A 22,750-nucleotide genomic window follows, 5' to 3' on the forward strand; every position below is an offset into this window, starting at 1 on the left:
TAATTCTTCAATAGCCCCTTGTTTTCCCCTTATTTTGTGTTCGTTTTCACGGTTTTTAAGAGGGATTAGGGTTCCGCGGGTTTTCGATTAAAAATCCGCCTTGCTTGCTTGTTTTTGAAGTTTAATTGCTTGTTTTAGGATAATCATCATCAAGTAAGTGTCTCTATCACACTCTTTGCAATTTCTCTTAATTTAATTCAAATTTTTGAGGTGATTTTGAATTAGGGTTCGAAAATTCCATGTCTAAGTCGAATTGTTTCGACTTGATTGTGTTTATATGCCCTTAATTTTCTTATTGATGATCTTATCGCAATTCCTCATTTTTTTACATGTTTAATTCGAAATTTGCACAAGTTTCCGCGACTAGGGCTTTTCAATCGAGTTTTTCGATTTGCTAGACGGTCTCTATCTTTGTCATGCTATGTCTAATGCAGTTCTTGACTATTTGTTGTCTTTCTTTGTTATCTGTTTTACCGTCCCCTATCGCCTTTATATGCTGTGAATTGTTAGGAATCTCGCGCTGTGTGTGGTTATTCTCGACTGCTCAGAGTCATACATGCCCCCATTTCTGTTTTTCATGCTGTATTAGCCCTTTTGCGATCCTTTGCTTTATCATATTATCACCACCCACTTCTTTGCTTTTGAAATTTTTGAGGAATTGTTTGGTTTTGATTCTTTGTACGTCGATTGTTTCGACCAATAGGGCCATCCTTTTTGTCTTTGTCACATGTTGGTTAGCGGTTGTTTTAGCCACGGTTAGCAGATCCTCTCTTATTCGTGCCCTTTGATACTTTGCGGGATGGACGCGAGTTCTTTGTCTTCTACCGATCGTCCTCCGGCTCGTCCGTGAGCGAGCGAGTCGGTGGCCCTGCTTTGTTGCCACTAGCTCGCCTTGGTCACCACTGCAGACACCAGTTCTACTTGTCTCACCGGGGACAGTGTCGCAGTACCCAGCTCGGCCGGGAGCTCGATTCGAGCTTCACCACCACTACTCCTAGGCCCTTCTCTCTCTGCTGGATCGGATTCGAGCCCGTTTCCAGCGACTGGTATCTTGCCACCGAGACCACACCAAGCGAGCTAGCCGATTAGCCATCACTTCCAGCCCTTCGTAGGTGTTGTTACGAGGAGGGCGCTCTCACACCTCTACCGAAGATGCCCACGGTACGTTTCACTTCAGAGGCTCACCGGAAACGGTTAGCCGCCTTACTTCGTTGCCCCCTCTCCTCCACCCGTTTCCTTGCGCGGACTGACCTAGAGACCTTAGGCATTTACGAGGAGGTATGTAGTTTGTTGAACGTGACGGGTATGTCGGGTTTGATTACCATGCAGGAGGCTACCATTCGTACCCTTACGTACGAATTCTTTAGCTCCTATTCCTTTGACACCGACTCTTACGCTGCTGACCACTCCAGTTCTTGCATTTACTTTCGACTCCGCAATGAGTCGCACCACTGGACTTTGGCCAAGTTTGGCCAAGTTTTAGGCCTAGTTAGTGACGGTCCCACCGCCCCACCTAGAGACCTCCTTCAGCCACTTTGGGCTGCGCTTACTCACACTCCCTTCCACTCACGGAAGGGAGCTCATGTTCACTTACCTGCGCCCCGTTACTACTTGCGTCTGTTAGGAGGGACTATTTTTGGGCGCCCTGAGTCCAATAACGTGACCAACACTGAGCTAGCGATTCTCGCGGGGTACCTCAACATTGACTACGGTACCCCGTTTGTTCTAAACATTGCTTATCTGGTAGCTCAGCATTGGAACGGGATTGGGACTCGGGTCAAGACCGCTATTGTCTGCGGCGGGCTAGTGACTAGGATCGCCCGCGACCTTTACCCCACTGACCCTTCACTCACTTCACCTGACGAGATGGCTCACCTTGACCTGGATGCCATGGCTGACTTGACCTGGTTCCCAAAGGCGAAGGGGAGTGCGAGGACGTGGAAGATCTGTGGTTCCACGTCTGTTACCTTGCCGTGCTCTACCCTTCCGCCACTTTTACCGCTCTCTACTGCTGCTGAGGGAGCGAGGCCACCTCCACCTACCTACCACCTCACCTTCACCCCTCCTTCTTCTTCTTCTAGGAAGAGGAAGCGGGAGGCCGGAGCCTCTTCTAGCTCTCAGACTCGGCCCGACTCTCGAGCCCAGTGGGACCGACCCCACGCCTCGGCCTACACCTTCACTCACTCCACCCCCACTTGACCCTCCTTCTGGTTCGGTTTTTCCGGCCAATTTTGTCTGCCCTCCTGCTTTAGAGGCGCCCGAGGTCATGGACCAAGGGCGTCGTGATGCCGTGCTTTCGGATATGTGCAGGTACATTACTGAGATGAGACGGGATATGGCTTTAGCTGTATTCCCGCTCTACGAGTTCCATATCCGAGCCCGGCGACCGATTCCGGAGGGGTGGCCGCATCCCTCCTTCTCCTGGTACCCGGCGGACGGGTACCCTCCACTTTCTTCGACTCGAGGGAGGAGGTGGAGGAGACAATGAGCACGAGAGGTGCGGTTGCGAGCCGAGCGAGCGGCCGACGAGCTTCCAGAGAGGAGGAGAGTGACCCTCCGTTCACACCCGGTCCGGAGGATCAGTGGAAATGACGACCGAGTCTCCCCCTTGTTTGTTCTTTGGTTTGGGGAGACTGTTTTGTTGAGTCGGAGTACACGAGAGACGGCGGTGCCGACGACGAGTAGCTATCTTGGTCTACTCACTTCCCCGATTTTCGTGGTTTGGGGAAGTTCGTGTTTTGTATGTTCTCTCACTCTTTTTATTTCGTCTCCTTTATTTTTATTTTATTGGTTGTATACTCCCATCCCCCATTTTTCTGCTGGTGTATGCTGGAGGACAACGAGGGCGTTGTCCGTTTTGGTTTGGGGAGGGTATTGCATCCTTTTGAGTTTGCATCTGCATTTGTTTTGCATTCACGTTTAATTTTTCAGTTTGCAATTGTTGTTTATTTTCAAAAAATCAAAAATCCAAAAAAAATTAGAAAAATTCAAAAAATTCACGTTTATTTTTGCATATAGGTTGAGTCGGAACGGTAGATTCCCGTGATGAAATTGCACTATAGCTTGTCATATTACTTGAGCCGTGCACTTGTATTGATAGTTTTTAGCCTTGTCATACGCATAATCTACGAATTTCTGTTCAAATAATAGCTGACTGTTTAGACTCGACCTAATAAACTGGCAAACTACTTAAAAATTCTGAGTTTTAGAGCCATAACTGGTGACATTCATGACCAGTTCATTAGGAATTTTGAGAGTAGTACTCCTTGCATAGCATGTTTGTCTCATTTGCACATTTATGACATTCAATTTCTCGTCAAATGCACATATTCGGGTTTGTGGTTGGTGTCACATGCAGGGAGGGTCTTGCAAATTCCCCTTTCTTTACATCTTTCACCCATTTAGCTCCACATTGACCAAAACTTGCCCTTTTGACCCATTAGCTACATTCCAAACTGAGCCTGCCTAGTCAAGCTAGTTAGTCTGTCCTTTTGTGGTATGTTTTCCTTGCAGTTTGGTCTGTAATTCCTGTTTGGAGTTGGTGTTTGTGTTGAGGAAGGAGGAAGAAAGAAAAAAGAAGTATAGAAAAAAAAGAAGAAAAACGTGAAGTAGAAAAAAAGAAAAAGAAAAAAAAAGAAAGAAAGGAAAAAAATGAATGAAAAATGAAAAACATGAAAAAAATAGAAAAAGAGCCGATAAGCAAAAGAAAGAAATAGAGATTGTGTAAGATGTTGTCCCCTCTTGTCAGAGTTGAGAAGATGTTCGAAGATGTACAATCGACAAGAGGGTTGGTTGTTTCATTAGTTGTTTCGATTTACGATGCGTTTAAAAAAGGGAACTTTGTGACCGTCTGACTCCTCCGCTCTTATTCCAATATTTTTTGAGGAGATTGTGTTTGAGTCTAGTGAGTTTTGTGCCAAGTGAAGGGCACTAGTACTTAGTCTTTCAGTCAGTTTGAGATCCGGATGGTTTATTATGGTCCTGTTAGGAACTAGCTTGACGCTTTTACCTCCACATTTCCATAACTTGTTTTGCCTTTTCTCACCTGAACCTCACTATTCCCATATTATTTGCAAACCCTCGGCTGTGACGGACATTATTGGTTGGAGTGTGTGCATTGGTACTTGAATTGTCTTTCATTTTTGTTGCATGCATGCTATGTAGGTCGCAGTTAGGTGAGTGACTGTCTTTTCTTCTCTCTTTTACATATAACAATTGCCCTTTGCTCCATAAGAGAAGAGTGACCACGTGAGAGTCCAGTTTTGTTGGTCTTGCAAGGTCGATAGGTCAGCTTTATTTATGAACAGCTTATAATTCGTTTGCGTATTGACTGCTTGGCTCAACTTGTTGATTTTTGTTGCATTAATTTGGCTCAAGTAGACAAGTTAAGCTAGCTACGAGTTATCATTTCCGTTCCATTAGTTTAGTTTTGAGTTTACTCGAGGGCGAGTAAAGGTTTGGTTTGGGGAGATTTGATACGTGCCTAATGTATAGTCTTTTTGCCTATTTCAAAGACGTATTTCTATGCATTTCTCTACTATTTTTATAGTATTTTGCCCCGAATTGGCTACTTTGGTGTATTTTGTCCTTTTTGTAGGAATGATCGCGAAAGTAGCGGAACCATGCTCTTCTCCGTCCTTTTTGTATGCATTTAGAGGAGACGGGATTGTCCCAGAGTGAGATGTTGCACTTGGAAGTGTCGTTGCACGCATTACGAGGTACTTGAGTGAAGACGTAAGCTGAATTGAAGATCCAAGTGGTCTATCGAGCTGTTTGGAGGACGATCGAAGGGTTCCTAGGCTCCCTGAGGCTCGATCGAGAGGTTCCTTCCTCGATCGAGTAGGATGCACATGACCAAGTCCTCGATCGAGTGCCCTGCTGGTCGATCGAGGGACTCTCTTTGAGATGATGGTCGATCGAGTGGTTTAATCCACTCGATCGAGGGGTTTTTCACGGGCATGGGCTTTGCTTCAGTCCGTGTGTTTAATTTTCGCTAAACAATTGATTGTTTCCTATTTAACCTATGTTTACTAGGTTAATTGGAGATCTTTTTACTTATTCTTTTTACTATCTCTTTTACTCTCTAAGTTTGACATTAGAAACCTACTGTTACTTTCGTTTTCGGATTTGCTTCACTCGGATTACGAGTTCTTTACGCCGGAATTTGCTTGGATTGTAATTCTCTCTTCCCTTAATAATAATTAACCTTCGTTGCATTAATTTCTTGTTGCTCTTATTTATTCTTTTGCCCTAGTTTTATTATTATTGCGCTTTATTTATTATTTCATTATGTCTTCTGCTGGAAATTTGTGTGCTGTTAGTTTAATAATCGACATGAGTAGCTAATCTCCCTTCATGTTGGGATTAGGGGATCTGCGGTAGAATAATGACGACGTAGTGAATGAATTAGACGAATTGACTAAGAGACTCTGTCACTATAGCAATATAACTGTAATTACCGACCTAGTTGAGTGCACGCTTCTATGTCACCCATTAATCTGCTACAATTAATCCTGGATCGAAAGATTGGACTAAATAGGTGCTATAAACAAGACTACCCTAATGAGGACGAAAGTTAAGTTAGTGGTATTTTAGGGTGGGAAGTGGACCGAAAGGACCTTCTAATATCCGTCTCGCATTAGTTAAATCTCGAGTCATTTCTTGCTAAGTTGTTGAACTACCGTAGTGAACCGAATTCCCGACATGTCCTTCTCTTATTGATAGTTTTAAATCGTTTTATTGCCTTTACTGCTTTCTGCTTTATTTCTCTTTCCTTTTACTCCGTAGTTTAGAACCAAAAATTTAATCAACACCAATTGTTACCATAGGATTAGAAATAGATAGCTGTAGTTGCATTACCTCCCTGAGGATTCGATACTCGACTGCCTCTACTACATTTTTAGTTGAGACCGTTAGGTTTTATTTTTGACAGGTACGCGACAGACGTGTCAGATCTCTGGCCAAATTAGCTTGACAGTCAGTCAGGCCATTCTTAGCCTCCTTAACTCTAGCAGAAATGCTAGTGAAGTCTGATTTGTGAAGCAGAGAGAGAGAGAGCATGCTTAACAGACTTAAGTTTTTCAAAAAGACAAAAGATAGGACTGCCTTTTTTATCAGTCTTCCAAGCCTCAGCAACAGTTTTAATATAATCAGGGTGATTAATCCAACCATTCAAAAAACTAAATCTCTTCTTGATCTTCCTATCATCAGAAATATAGACAATGACTGGTGAATGGTCAGAAAGACCAGATTCAGAAAAATGAGCAAAAGAATTTGGTAAAGAAGAGATCCAGCCAGGATTGACTAAGACCCTATCCAGTTTGGACCAAACTCTAGAAGAGGGCTCTTGCTCATTTGTCCAAGTTAAATCACAACCAGTACTAGTAATATCCTCAAGATGGCAAGAAGAAAGGCATTGATTAAATAAAGTCATTTCAGTCAAAATAGGAAGATTATTGCTAAGCTTTTCAGAGGGATCCCTGACCACATTAAAATCCCCAAGCACAATCCAAGGATCATCAGTGGAAATGCTATACAAGCCATCCCAAAGCTTCTCTCTAACAGTTGCATTATTACTACCATAGACCATACTAATAAAGAGGGCCAGATTAGATTCAAAATGATGAACTTTGAAATGAATGAACTGAGCTTCAACAACTTTATTCAGAATAGCAGTTGTCTTTGGGTTAAAAAACACCCAAATTCTCCCATTATAATGTTTACTATAATTGCAAACAGTAAGCCAATCCTTGAATTTAGCCTGAATAATTCTGGAGGCATTATTATGCTTAACTCTAGTTTCAAGAAGAGCTAGAATATCAAGTTTATTGTTCCCAAGAAAATCCTTGACCTCACTATGTTTGATAGGACAGTTGAAACCTCTTATATTCTAAGAAGCAAACTTCATAGAGAAAGAGGAATGGAGGACACACTAGGAACTTTGGAACCACTTTTAGAACATCTTGAGTGCATACTAGACCTGATATCAGGAGGAATTGACTCAGCAGGAGAAATCTTTTGGCCTAGTGTGAAACATCCTTAGCCTGAAATCTCAACCTGAGTATCAACCCCATCCTGAGGCAAGTCAGAAGTACCACCTAGTTTAGCAGGTAAAAAAGGGAGCACTATGTCATCAGTTGTCTCACCAGGCTCCAGTACCTGATAAGCATTAGAAACAGGAACTATATTGATTTCCTGAAAAGGGACCTTCAGGGATGAGTCCAATTTAGCAGAATCAACATTATCAGCAGAAGGATGCATATCCAAAGAACCAGAACATACTGAGTGAAGGACAGGCTCATCAGAATGGGGGGACCTGGTAGGAGAGGAACTCAGACCTAGCTCATGGCATTCTGAGTCATGAGTCCCTTCCCCCCTGGACCTCCTACTTCTGAGAATCAAGTCCTACACCTAGTTCAGACCCAGGATTAGAATCTTGCTGGTTTTTCTTGAGCCATTTACAGGTACTACTTTTATGCCCCAGCTTACCACAACCAGAACAATAAAAGGGAACCCATTCATACACAATTTTTTGAGAAATTTGCCCTAAGAAAGGAGTATTGATCACAACCTGGTCAACAAAACATATGATTTTCATTTGTAGGGTGAGTAATGATTTTAGTTTGTATTTGTCAAACATATTTTGAATGCCACTGTTTATTATGATTTTCATTTATATTATATCGTGCTTGTTAAATAGTAGTTAACATCGTACTAAAATAGTAACAATATAGTGTAAAATCATCCAAATAGGGTGTAATAAAATTAATAAAGTAGTCCAAAATATCGAAAACAAAAACAGCGTAAACTTATCCAAATAAACACACACAGCAATAAAGAAACAGCCAACAATATACTACTAATCATCATCCTCCGCCATTGTTGTTTCCCTGTTTCTCCCTTTACCAATGTCAGTCTTCCCATGGTAGTCACGTAACTGAGGGCCAAGCTCAGTGTAAAGTCTGTCCATATCCGCGTGTCTTTCTTCATCTCTAAAACAATAATATTGTGAAAATCTGTGAAGAACCGTGACACCAACCTACAAAACAAATACACCTAATTTAAAAGTAATTACACAAAGGATATTAGCAAATATAACTAATTAAAGAGTTATAAATAAATAGTAAATAAAAGAAAAGATATCGTGCCGACAATATGAGCCTTATCTGTGGCTAATGGAGCACTTGATTGGGACTCAGCCATGATCTAAGGGTGAAAATGTGCCATATACCGTGTCTTATATTCATCCGTAGAACAGTGAGGAGGGAAGGCTACAGTGGCAACGCGATCTAGTACAACTCGGCGGTCCCTCCACTAAGTCCAATGATGATCACCTAAAGATCTAAGAACTCGACCTCGTATGTCCCTGATTTCATTGGACGATACACACTATCTGGTCGGGCCATAGTAACAGGAATGTCCTGGCGATATCGAAACTGGCGAGCACATCGGTTAGGCTGGTACGGCTCTACAATATCCACAAACTGAAGCAGACCAGTAAAAAGACTACGGAGTGCTTAGTCTCAGGTGGGTCCTCATAAGGGACTCACGTTACCATCTCTGGCTGCAGTTTATCTAATTGTCTCCTATATGCCTTTAACGCACTCACATCAGCAATAAATTTTGTCCCTATACTCTCCCAACATCTACCTCGGACATCCCCACGCTTACCATCACTAGTCATCAAAAGGGTGGGACGAAAATGAGGAAAATACTCAAATATCCAACATTGTAACAATGTTAGACAACCACACAAACCACGGCAGTCACTCTGTGTAGCTATTCCCAACTGACGGTACATATAGACTAAAGTCCATGTACCCCATGCATAATCATTAATAGTGTCCACATGTCTAAGCAACGAGTGCATGTTCACCCGAACTCGGTCCCCAGATTTTTCCACAAATAGCGTGCTGCCCAACAAAGTTAGCAAGTACGCTTGTGCCTCAGTCTCAGCACCCAGCTTCTTCTCCGACAACAACTCCTTTAACGCCCTCGTTAAGACCAAATTTCCCTTATAAATCTTGGCATTTATTTCAGCGTTAAATGCCTCTGCCAACTCAACCTCGGTCATACTAAAAAGCTCACACATACATCTAACAGGTAATGCAAGATCTTTCACATGCATGCTGTTGTAATACCTCAGATTTATGAGCTGTTGGGTACTCTATCGAGTAGGGCTTACTCTATCGAGTAAGTTAGTTTTGCATTCTAGAGTACGTTCTGTCCGTTGGGTACCCGATCGAGTAGGCGGTACTCGATCGAGTACCTCAATTACTCGATCGAGTAAGTCAGGTTATACGGGTTTTTGGCCGGGTTTGTTTGCAACGCGTGAAAAGGTTATATAAAGTATTTCGGTCAGTTCTTTTTACTTTTTACGGAAAATCTAAACCTTTTACAAAGAAAGCAAACAACTTAGAATTATTTTCTCTCATTGCTATCAAATCCAAGGGCTAGAATCATCGGATTTCAGAGTTATTTATACCATTGAGACCGTTGTATTGTGGGTAAGATTGTACTTTACTAACTTTGTTGGGCAGCACGCTATTTGTGGAAAAATTAACAAAGTTTTAATGTTAATTCGTTAGTTTTGGTTAAACCCTAATTGGGTGAATTAGTGGTGTTTGGGAGTATTGTTGATGATAGATTGTAATTTTATGATTATATGTTGATAGGAGGTGATTTCTTAGAGGAACGCTTTTGATCCGCTGTTTGTGTTGATTTTGGTCATTGCATTCCATATAGGGTTTACCTACTCAGTAATTGTATACATGATTATGAGATGGTTAATGGTTGATTGACATGTAAATATATCGTAATTGGTTTCGGTATTGTTGATATTGTAATTGGTTGTTGTTATTTATCTGTGGTTCGCGAGGTGCGCCCTCGGCTGAGTGGAGTCATTTTCGGGAGTGACTTCACGCCCTTGATTCACCTCTTGTGGTTCCCGTCACAAAGGGGATATGCATATTAAGGAACATGGGTTATTCGCTCGATAGAGTTGAGCAGGGCTTAGGTGGGAAAGGCTGCGGTCCCCCACCGACGGTGTGGATTATCGGTTGCGATTGGTAATCTGGCAGGGCTAGACCTCCAGGCTAGTCAGATGATTGGTAATGTGATGGTGTTAGAGGATTGTGACTATGTACATGTTGTTGTATTATCTTATATCGTTGTACAGTAAATGACCCTCGTTAAATGTTTTGAAAATTGTGGTAATCCATTCGGGGATGGTGAGCAGTTGTTTAGCAGGTATAGTTTGGATGCGCGCGGGTTAGCTGGGGATGAGTCACCACGAGTACAAGTATTAGTCTTCCGCTGTAGTGTCATAACATTTTATTTACTTTAGTTGGATTTCGGTTTGGAACAATTGTACTTTACTTTCTTAGTTTGGTTTGATGTAAACACTTTAAATTTATTTACATAAAGTACGTTTCTTGATGGTCACTTTTGATTACTATGCCTCGGGTAACCGAGATGGTAGCACTTTCATGCATTAGGTGGCTAATGAGCCCAATGAATATAGAGAGTCAAACTAAAATGAATCCGGGTAGGAGTTGTTAGGAGCTAATGCAAAGGCTTGAGAGACGTCCTAAAGTCGCGAACTCACCCTACAACATTGAACCGGTCACTATGGGGTGTCATGGGGTCACTACTTGTTTACTGTTGATTCATATACATATGTTGGATGAAGTGTATGGTTATATGGATGAATTGGTTGAAAAAGATAGAAGTAGTAATTGCATGAGGATATGGGATTTATGTTTGGAGCATGTTCTTGTGACAAAGTGAATTTATGATGTGGTTATATTAGTAACATGTGATTAGGGGATGTGATGTTATATATTTATGTAAAGTTATAAAAGCATACGTGTAGTACATGATTGGTAAGTTGAATATTGTATGAGCATGATGGGTGCTATTGTTTGACTTTTGTAGATAGTAAAATGTGGTTAGGGATACCGGTTTTACAAGTATCGAGTTGCTTTTGTTTAGTTTGTTGATGTTTAAGTTATTTGGAAGGAAAAATCAAGTAATTATTGATGCGTGTCCTAAATATGATGTTTTACACCCCATTTTACACGCATTTCAGAGCACATTTGTGCAGTTTATGCTACTATTTGCCCCATTTCGTCTACTTTCGTATTTTTATGTAATATTGCAGATTTATGCGGAAATGAGTAGATATTGAGCTAAATCCGTCCTTGAGTACCTTGCATTGCATTTGACATGAAGTAGAGACTCGAGAGATGAACTTGGTGCGCGTTTCGAAGCTTGAAAGACAACTTTATGAAGAATTAAAAGCGGATTATCAGCTACTCTAGTCGATCGACTGGACCCAATGGTCGATCGACCAGAGCCCGACTTACAGGAACTCCTGTTGAGCATACCTCAGTCGATCGACCGGTCACAGTGGTCGATCGACCAAGCCGCTACTCTAACGCAAACCAAAAGATCGAGAATAAGGAAGCCCAATGTGTATTAGGTTTTGCGAATAATGTTACGTTATATTGTTATATAACGTAACCTGACATTAAGTTTTAATAATTCAGTTTTTCTCTCAGTTTTATTTAGGTTTTAGAATATCAAATAATTAGGGTTTTCAATATTGTTTCGTACAATTTACAATTGCATTCGGCTTCTGGATCTTTAATCTCTACAATTTCGTTCGGTATTCTCCTGCTCTTATTCAGTTTCATTGCTTATTTTTCATTGATAGTATAGAATTGTTAGTTAGTTTCCCGAAACCGATTATCGTTTATTGTTATTTGTTATTTAACTATTTTAAGCATGAATTCAGTAGTCTATTTCGTTAATCTTGTTGTTGGTTTTACCAATATCATGAGTAGCTAAATACCTTGTGCTAGGATGTAGGGGAACTGTAGGTTAGGCGGCATTAGTTGTAGACCCTGAAATCGCATGTCGGTCGATCGACCGCACACCCTGGTCGATCGACTGGCCGCGTGAGGTTTTGCTTCGTTTTAATTGATTTAAACTCTATATTTGACGAATCGAGTGCACGCGACTAGTTGAATGCTTAGTAATTGACTGACCCATTAGATCGAAAGATAGGGAAGGTTGTTAGACTACCAATTAAAACGACTGAACTATGCTAAGATCGAAAGATAGGTAAAGTTTAAATTTTTAGTCACTTTTCAGGACGCGAGTCAGTACTAGTGATATTAGGGACCCGTAGCGAGATCGAAAGATGCTACTTGTTAGGAGTGGACCGAGAGGACCTCTTATTTTCCCATCTCACGTGATTTGTTTTAGACCTACCTAGCCGCTGCCGCCGAAACTACAGTGAACCGACCATCTTAGTACCTCTCTTTATTATTTGATTTAATCTATTTCTTTTATTAGCTCGTTTATTTGTCATTAGTTATAGACCAATTCAAATCAAACCCCCACATCCGTTACTTTAAGACCGAAATTAGACAACTATCAATTACATCTGCCTCTCTGTGGTTCGACCCTGCTACCGCTATCTATAGTTGTAGTTAGGAATTATAAATTTTATTTTTGGTGCACACAACGACGGGCATCAAATTTTGGCGCCGTTGCCGGGGAGGCAATTGTTCTAATTTTTAGTCGTTTTATTTGAGTCTGTTTCTTAGTTTAAGGGACATTCGTTCCTTAAACTATTCTCATATTCTTTTTGTAGTTTCTTCTTATGCGCAGGACACAGGGTGGTGAATTACTACCGTTCAATCCTGAGATTGAGAAGACTTTGCGCGAGTTGAGACGATCATCTAGGATATTGCCGATAGAGGAAGAGCTGAGTACTCTGTCTAGTTACTACGAGAACGAGCTGTTCGAGGAGGATCCACCTTCATCTCCCATTTCCACTTCATCAGCCGAGACCGTCACATCTCCAAATTTTTCAGTCATGGCTGAAGAAGCAAGTATAGCCAGTCACTCTGAGCCGACAGCTGCAAATCTATATAAGGGGTTCGAACTACCGGGAGTTGATAGAAAATTCGAACCGAAGCCTTCTTATATCAACTTGGTTGAGAGGAACCAATTCGGGGGAGCTGCAAATGAAGATGCAGCCAAGCATATGGAGATATTTATCGATTATTGCTGCTCTATACCCCCGCCGACCGGTGTGACCCAGGACCAGATAAAGGAGACTATGTTTATATTCTCACTCCGTGATGCTACAAGGGAGTGGTACAGAGACCTGCACCGAGCTGCTAATGGGATCACCGACTGGAATTCTTTGGCCTTGGCATTCTACAAGAAATACTTCTCTGCCTCGAAGACAAATGCCATTAGAGCTCAGATCACGAGCTTTAAACAGGGTCCTGATGAGAACTTTCACGAAGCATGGGTCCGTTTTAAGAAGCTGGTGCGAACCATTCCGCATCATGGGTTTGAGAAATGGAGCCTATGCAATCTGTTCTACAATGGGTGCTATGACGATCAGAGGGCTATCCTAGACGCGACAGCTAATGGCAAATTCCAGGAGAATATGGGGGAGACTAAGGGGTGGAATATTATTGATGACTTGGCCACCCACAAAGCTGAGTATGGAAATTCCAGGGGAAATCAAAGGAGAGCTGTTGAATCTCCTTCTTTAGCTCCATTAGAAGCTCTCACGGTGAGATTTGATAAGTATGAGTTGGGTGGAGCTTCAAAAGGAGGGATTTACCATGTAAATGCTGTTTCAGACGGTCCTTTCGTCTGTAAAAGATGTGGAGCTGAGGGACATGTTTCAGACAATTGTCCTAGTCCCTTTGAGTCTTGTGCTGCCTTCCAACATTATAGGCAGACAAACACTTACTATGAGCCGAATGTCCATCCGAATCTGAGGTGGAGCAGCCAAAATGTCTTGAATCCGACTCAACCTCCACAGCAGCAGCAGCAACAGAATTATGTGCCCCCTCATAAGCAACAACAGTTCCAAAAGCCTCCGTATGTCCCACAGCAGCAGCAACAATCTCAAAATTCTGATCTTACCGAGTTGAAGAATTTGTTGCTGAAAGAGTCTCAAGCTAGAGAGGCCGGGATAAAGATGTTAGAGAGCCAAATTGCCCAATTGGCTAGCAAGAATACAACTCGAGCTCCGAGACATTTACCGACTCAAACTGATCAAAAGGAGACCTTAAATGCAATCACCTCGAGGAGTGGGTCTACCCTTGATGGGCCTGCTATGGTCGAGGATGTCTCTGAAAAAGATGAAGCGGAACCGAGCAAGAAGAAAGCTTTGACGAATAATAATAAGAAAAAGACGATCAACAGGTATGTCAATCTATAGACTGACATACCCAGTCGATCGACCAGTCCGCGCAAAGAGACAGCTTCTGGTCCTGTAGAAGTCGGTCGATCGACTGACCAACCTAGTCGATCGACTGACGGCGCTGCTGAAGGTGAAGCTTTTCGTCCTTCGATGCCTAATAACTTGAGGGATCACATGTTTCGGGGTACGACCGCCCCGAAAATATTGAGGCAAGACCCAAATGCTGATGGGTCAGTTCCGGTTCTGAAGTACGACCCTATATCGATTAATGGTTCACATTTGAGACGGTATGAAGAAGGGTCAAGCTACAACAAGGAGAAGGTGGTGGACTTTCAGCCTAAGTCCACCGATGCCGGCATGAGAGATTTAGCGGAGAGGGCTAAGTTGCTTCTTACAGCCCCTTATGCGGAGAGATTAGTGCCGAAGAAGGAACAGGTATCGTTTAATGAGTTTGAAAATGTTATTCGTAGCTTAAACGTACAAGTTCATTTTCTTGAGTTAGTCAATCAAGTGCCTGCTTACATGAAATTCATGAAACAACTTTTATCTAAGAAGAAGTCACTCGAAACTGTGCATACTGTCGCACTCACTGAGGAGTCATGCTCTTATTTGACCCATACTGCACCCCATAAGCTAGAAGACCCGGGTAGTTTTTCAGTTCCATGTAGTATTGGAACCTTTTCTATTGAGAAGGCTTTAAGTGACCTAGGAGCCAGTATTAGCGTTATGCCCTGGAGTCTTGCTAGAAAATTGAAATTGACTAGGTTTGCAGTAACCAACATGATAGTACAGATGGCCGACCGATCTGCGGTCCAGCCAATAGGAGTCTTAGAGGACATTCCTGTGCAAATAGGAAAGTTTTTCTTCCCTGATGACTTCGTTGTACTAGATATGCCCGAGGATGCTCATATTCCTATCATTCTGGGTAGACCATTTCTGCACACTGCTGGTGTAGTTATAGATGTTGGTTCGGGGACTTTGACCTTTAAAGTAGGAAAGCACTCTATTGTCTTTGCCCAGACAGCTAAGAAGAAAGACCCCATGTGGCCGATAACTTGTAATACGGTTTCTGAAAAGAAATCCTATTTTGTACTTCCTGATATACCTGTCTCTCTTCCTATTCCTGTTGTAACCCCCTCCGCCCCAGATTGGGAGCAAATTGGAGGAAGATTCGTCTATTTCTGATATTGCAGGAGCTGGTTTGGGGAAGGAAGAGCCGCATGTTGCTCCAGCTGTGAGGGAGCCAATCGTCTCAAGAGGCGGCTTAGGATGTCTTAGCTATGGCACTGATGAGGAGCTTGAAGATGAGCCAGTCAAAGTTAGGGATTCCGACTTGGATTCCGACGAGCTAGAAGAGGTCATTGCTTGGGAAGATATCAGAGCTGATGATCCGTTGAGTTCTGCGGATGTCGGAGTTGAGAAGAGTGCAGCTGAGAAGATGAGCACTGTTGAGGCTACTTCTTGTAACCAGAAGCCAACCAAGTGGGCCATCCCGTGGCCGTTCCTGATAAACTATTAGTTGATCACATGCTTTTTCAAACTTTCATTTTATTGTTTTTTTAAGACTCTTTATCATTTTTCGTGTGTGCGAGGCTTCGCATTTTAATAAGTTTGCTTAGGATATTATACACTTTAGACTATTGCTTTGGGTTTTGCGCAATTTTGGGCGCGTTATTATGTGCTTTTACAGGTATAAAGACCATATTAGCTCAAGTTAGTGAGCTAATTCAAAGAAATCAGGAAGTTGCAGCAGTTATTCCAGTCGATCGTCTGGTCTGTATGGTCGATCGACTGGCTGCACAGTACCAGGAGCTTCTGTTCCTGACATTCTGGTCGATCGACTTGGTGAGGTGGTCGATCGACCGTTGCCCGCTGTTGTACCTGTTTTCGACCTTTCCCCTGCTGTGTTTGGTCGTTTTGCGGACTTGAGGGAGTCTTCTCTCCTCTTTATTTTCCGCCATATTTCTGTTTTCTTCCGTTTTTAATTTTTGCACATAATTACCGCATCAACTTTGCTTTCTTGGTTTTATGCGTTGTATGTGTTGTCTTTTCAGGTACTTATTGGTAGCACTGCTAGCTACTGAAACCTCCTAGCTCACGCTGGTTTGGGGAGGTTTCCTTTTGCTGCGCTTAAAGTCTTGTGAGTTTCCGAGTCCTTATTTCGCGTCTTATTTGTTTATTTAACGCAAATTCCCGTTTTCCTGTTATTTCATTATATGATTTTGCACAATGGGGACATTGTACGATTTGGTTTGGGGAAGGGTTTTGCGTTGCATTTCATTTGCTTGCATTCACGTTTACATTTTGTCTTGCATTATTGTTTATTTTCCTTTATATACAGAAAATTCAAAAAAATTGAAAAAACTTCAAAATTTCAAAAAATGCACGTTTATTTTAGCATATAGGTCGAGTCGGAAAGGTAGTATTTCAAGGATGACATTGCATTTGCATCTGTTTATGCCTAAGCCTTGCTAATTGACATGTTATTAGTAGAATCATTTGCATAATCTACGAGTTTTCGTTAGTATCTTGCTGAACTTGATAACTTGACTTAAAATTTTGGCAAACTACATCATTTTCTGAGGTTTAGAGCCTATAACTGGTGACATCTATGACCAGTTTATCTAGGATTGTGAATAGTACTCCTTATGAGACATGTTACATAAATTTGCATAAATATGAACTTGATCTGCTTAATACCTGTATGCATCCGAATTTGTGGTTTGTTGACACATGTGGAAGAGGTCACCCCTTTGTTCTTTTTGCCCATAAGCTCCACACTGCCAAAAACAGCCTTTTTGTCCCATTACTACATCCTACATTTAGCCTGCCCTTGTCAAGCTAGTAGTTTACGTTCTTGGGGTTGTTACTTTGTTTTTCGTGGCATATGCTCATTTTGAGATGAAGTTGGGAAGATGGAAAAAAGAAAGAAAGAAAGAAGGAGAATAGAATTGAAAAAAAAAAGAGAAAAAAATGATTCGAAAAAGAAAGAAAAAGAGAAGTGCGTCTGTACTGTAGAGGCACTCGATCGACTGCAGCCCGAAAAGGAAGAAATAAGAAAAGAATCAATTCGCATATTCAAAGTCCCTATTAAATGGCGATTTTTGCTCCCATGCTGTATTTATATCTTATGGGGAGTTGATTATTATATTAGAGATAGTGAGTTTTTGCTTGCTATTAGCACCGGATTTTATTGTTGATTTTGAGCAAGAAGTTGGATGTTGTCATATGGTTCTGTTTAGGTACTAGCTTGATCACCTGTACCTCCACATTCCCATTATTATCGTTGCCTCTTCTTACCTATTACCTCACATATCTATATATATATACCTCGGCATGTGTCATGGTCATTTGTTTGGTTGGAATGCATATATACGGTTGTAGAGATTGCTTTCTTATTAGACTGCAGGCATGTTTTCATAGGTCGTAGTTAGGTGAGAGTCATCACATATTTACTTCTCTCTATCTTTTACATATACTTGCCCGTATTTATTGTGTGATATGAGCGGCCCGTGAGAGTCCGATTTGATAAGTCTCTACAGTTGACGGTTCAGTAGTTTTTTAACGACTACATAACTTGTTTGCATGATTCATATTGCTAATTGATTGTTGATTTGTAGCATTAAATTGGTTTAGGCTTTACTTGTTGCATTTCGCTCTGAGATTGAACTCGTTCCATTAGGTTTTTAGGATCGAGTCTAGTTCTTGCTTGGGGACAAGCAAAGGTTTGGTTTGGGGAAGTTTGATGCGTGTCCTAAATATGATGTTTTACACCCCATTTTACACGCATTTCAGAGCTCATTTGTGTAGTTTATGCTACTATTTGCCCCATTTCGTCTACTTTCGTATTTTTATGTAATATTGCAGATTTATGTGGAAATGAGTAGATATTGAGCTAAATCCGTCCCTGAGTACCTTGCATTGCATTTGACATGAAGTAGAGACTCGAGAGATGAATTTGGTGCGCGTTTCGAAGCTTGAAAGACAACTTTATGAAGAATTAAAAGCGGATTATCAGCTACTCTAGTCGATCGATGACCCAATGGTCGATCGACCAGAGCCCGACTTACAGAACTCCTGTTCAAGATACCTCGATCGATCGACCGATCACAAAGGTGGTCGATCGACCAAGCCGCTACTACTCCGACGCAAACAAAAAGATCGAGAATAAGGAAGCCCAATGTGTATTAGGTTTTGCGAATAATGTTACGTTATATTGCTATATAACGTAACCTGACATTAAGTTTTAATAATTCAGTTTTTCACTCAGTTTTATTTAGGTTTTAGAATATCAAATAATTAGGGTTTTCAATATTGTTTCGTACAATTTACAATTGCATTCGGCTTCTGGATCTTTAATCTCTGCAATTTCGTTCGGTATTCTCCTGCTCTTATTCAGTTTCATTGCTTATTTTTCGTTGATAGTATAGAATTGTTAGTTAGTTTCCCGAAACCGATTATCGTTTATTGTTATTTGTTATTTAACTATTTTAAGCATGAATTCAGTAGTCTATTTCGTTAATCTTGTTGTTGTTTTAACCAATATCATGAGTAGCTAAATACCTTGTGCTAGGATGTAGGGGAACTGTAGGTTAGGCGGCATTTGTTTGTAGACCCTGAAATCGCATGCCGGTCGATCGACCGCACACCCTGGTCGATCGACTGGCCGAGTGAGGTTTTGCTTCGTTTTAATTGATTTCAACTCTATATTTGACGAATCGAGTGCACGCGACTAGTTGAATGCTTAGTAATTGACTGACCCATTAGATCGAAAGATAGGGAAGGTTGTTAGACTACCAATTAAAACGACTGAACTATGCTAAGATCGAAAGATAGGTAAAGTTTAAATTTTTAGTCACTTTTCAGGACGAGAGTCAGTACTAGTGATATTAGGGACCCGTAGCGAGATCGAAAGATGCTACTTGTTAGGAGTGGACCGAGGGGACCTCTTATTTTCCCATCTCACGTGATTTGTTTTAGACCTACCTAGCCGCTGCCGCCGAAACTACAGTGAACCGACCATCTTAGTACCTCTCTTTATTATTTGATTTAATCTATTTCTTTTATTAGCTCATTTATTTGTCATTAGTTATAGACCAATTCAAATCAAACCCCCACATCCGTTACTTTAAGACCGAAATTAGACAACTATCAATTACATCTGCCTCTCTGTGGTTCGACCCTGCTACCGCTATCTATAGTTGTAGTTAGGAATTATAAATTTTATTTTTGGTGCACACAACGACGGGCATCAAATTTTGGCGCCGTTGCCGGGGAGGCAATTGTTCTAATTTTTAGTCGTTTTATTTGAGTCTGTTTCTTAGTTTAAGGGACATTCGTTCCTTAAACTATTCTCATATTCTTTTTGTAGTTTCTTCTTATGCACAGGACACAGGGTGGTGAATTACTACCGTTCAATCCCGAGATTGATAAGACTTTGCGCGAGTTGAGACGATCATCTAGGATATTGCCGATAGAGGAAGAGCTGAGTACTCTGTCTAGTTACTACGAGAATGAGCTGTTCGAGGAGGATCCACCTTCATCTCCCATTTCCACTTCATCAGCCGAGACCGTCACATCTCCAGATTTTTCAGTCATGGCTGAAGAAGCAAGTATAGCCAGTCACTCTGAGCCGACAGCTGCAAATCTAAATAAGGGGTTCGAACTACCGGGAGCTGATAGAAAATTCGAACCGAAGCCTTCTTATATCAACTTGGTTGAGAGGAACCAATTCGGGGGAGCTGCAAATGAAGATGCAGCCAAGCATATGGAGATATTTATCGATTATTGCTGCTCTATACCCCCGCCAACCGGTGTGACCCAGGACCAGATAAAGGAGACTATGTTTATATTCTCACTCCGTGATGCTACAATGGAGTGGTACAGAGACCTGCACCGAGCTGCTAATGGGATCACCGACTTGAATTCTTTGGCCTTGGCATTCTACAAGAAATACTTCTCTGCCTCGAAGACAAATGCCATTAGAGCTCAGATCACAAGCTTTAAACAGGGTCCTGATGAGAACTTTCACGAAGCATGGGTCCGTTTTAAGAAGCTGGTGCGAACCATTCCGCATCATGGGTTTGAGAAATGGAGCCTATGCAATCAGTTCTACAATGGGCGCTATGACGATCAGAGGGCTATCCTGGACGCAACAGCTAATGGCAAATTCCAGGAGAATACGGGGGACTCTAAGGGGTGGAATATTATTGATGACTTGGCCACCCACAAAGCTGAGTATGGAAATTCCAGGGGAAATCAAAAGAGAGCTGTTGAATCTCCTTCTGTAGCTCCATTAGAATCTCTCACGGCGAGATTTGATAAGTATGAGTTGGGTGGAGCTTCAAAAGGAGGGATTTACCATGTAAATGCTGTTTCAGACGGTCCTTTCGTCTGTAAAAGATGTGGAGCTGAGGGACATGTTTCAGACAATTGTCCTAGTCCCTTTGAGTCTTGTGCTGCCTTCCAACATTATAGGCAGACAAACACTTACTATGAGCCGAATGTCCATCCGAATCTGAGGTGGAGCAGCCAAAATGTCTTGAATCCGACTCAACCTCCACAGCAGCAGCAGCAACAGAATTATGTGCCCCCTCATAAGCAACAACAGTTCCAAAAGCCTCCGTATGTCCCACAGCAGCAGCAACAATCTCAAAATTCCGATCTTACCGAGTTGAAGAATTTGTTGCTGAAAGAGTCTCAAGCTAGAGAGGCCGGGATGAAGATGTTAGAGAGCCAAATTGCCCAATTGGCTAGCAAGAATACAACTCGAGCTCCGGGACATTTACCGACTCAAACTGATCAAAAGGAGACCTTAAATGCAATCACCTCGAGGAGTGGGTCTACCCTTGATGGGCCTGCTATGGTCGAGGATGTCTCTGAAAAAGATGAAGCGGAACCGAGCAAGAAGAAAGCTTTGACGAATAATAATAAGAAAAAGACGATCAACAGGTATGTCGATCTATCGACTGACATACCCAGTCGATCGACCAGTCCGCGCAAAGAGACAGCTTCTGGTCCTGTAGAAGTCGGTCGATCGACTGACCAACCTAGTCGATCGACTGACGGCGCTGCTGAAGGTGAAGCTTTTCGTCCTTCGATGCCTAATAACTTGAGGGGATCACATGTTTCGGGGTACGACCGCCCCGAAAATATTGAGGCAAGACCCAAATGCTGATGGGTCAGTTCCGGTTCTGAAGTACGACCCTATATCGATTAATGGTTCACATTTGAGACGGTCTGAAGAAGGGTCAAGCTACAACAAGGAGAAGGTTGTGGACTTTCAGCCTAAGTCCACCGATGCCGGCATGAGAGATTTAGAGGAGAGGGCTAAGTTGCTTCTTACAGCCCCTTATGCGGAGAGATTAGTGCGGACGAAGGAACAGGTATCGTTTAATGAGTTTGAAAATGTTATTCGTAGCTTAAACGTACAAGTTCATTTTCTTGAGTTAGTCAATCAAGTTCCTGCTTACATGAAATTCATGAAACAACTTTTATCTAAGAAGAAGTCACTCGAAACTGTGCATACTGTCGCACTCACTGAGGAGTCATGCTCTTATTTGACCCATACTGCACCCCATAAGCTAGAAGACCCGAGTAGTTTTTCAGTTCCATGTAGTATTGGCACCTTTTCTATTGAGAAGGCTTTAAGTGACCTAGGAGCCAGTATTAGCGTTATGCCCTGGAGTCTTGCTAGAAAATTGAAATTGACTAGGTTTGCAGTAACCAACATGATAGTACAGATGGCCGACCGATCTGCGGTCCAGCCAATAGGAGTCTTAGAGGACATTCCTGTGCAAATAGGAAAATTTTTCTTCCCTGATGACTTCGTTGTACTAGATATGTCCGAGGATGCTCATATTCCTATCATTCTGGGTAGACCATTTCTGCACACTGCTGGTGTAGTTATAGATGTTGGTTCGGGGACTTTGACCTTTAAAGTAGGAAAGCACTCTATTGTCTTTGCCCAGACATCTAAGAAGAAAGACCCCATGTGGCCGATAACTTGTAATACGGTTTCTGAAAAGAAATCCTATTTTGTACTTCCTGATATACCTGTCTCTCTTCCTATTCCTGTTGTAACCCCTCCGCCCCAGATTGGGAGCAAATTGGAGGAAGATTCGTCTATTTCTGATATTGCAGGAGCTGGTTTGGGGAAGGAAGAGCCGCATGTTGCTCCAGCTGTGAGGGAGCCAATCGTCTCAAGAGGCGGCTTAGGATGTCTTAGCTATGGCACTGATGAGGAGCTTGAAGATGAGCCAGTCAAAGTTAGGGATTCCGACTTGGATTCCGACGAGCTAGAAGAGGTCATTGCTTGGGAAGATATCAGAGCTGACGATCCGTTGAGTTCTGCGGATGTCGGAGTTGAGAAGAGTGCAGCTGAGAAGATGAGCACTAATGAGGCTACTTCTTGTAACCAGAAGCCAACCAAGTGGGCCATCCCGTGGCCGTTCCTGATAAACTATTAGTTGTGCGAGGCTACTTCTTTATCATTTTTCGTGTGTGCGAGGC

The 22,750-nt window shown here is 42.1% G+C and overlaps 2 non-coding genes across 2 annotated transcripts; both read right to left on the reverse strand.

Annotated features, from left to right (window-relative positions):
* Window positions 1-13,267: 13,267 nt before the first annotated feature.
* Window positions 13,268-13,374, reverse strand: LOC141609841 (small nucleolar RNA R71). Its single transcript, XR_012527748.1, has one exon. It is a non-coding gene; the product is annotated as a small nucleolar RNA R71 (small nucleolar RNA).
* Window positions 13,375-20,216: 6,842 nt separating this feature from the next.
* Window positions 20,217-20,323, reverse strand: LOC141609809 (small nucleolar RNA R71). The gene has a single exon (XR_012527718.1). It is a non-coding gene; the product is annotated as a small nucleolar RNA R71 (small nucleolar RNA).
* Between the last annotated feature and the right edge of the window lie 2,427 nt (window positions 20,324-22,750).

Source organism: Silene latifolia, chromosome 10 (genome assembly GCF_048544455.1).
Source record: "Silene latifolia isolate original U9 population chromosome 10, ASM4854445v1, whole genome shotgun sequence".
Classification (NCBI taxonomy): domain Eukaryota; kingdom Viridiplantae; phylum Streptophyta; class Magnoliopsida; order Caryophyllales; family Caryophyllaceae; genus Silene; species Silene latifolia.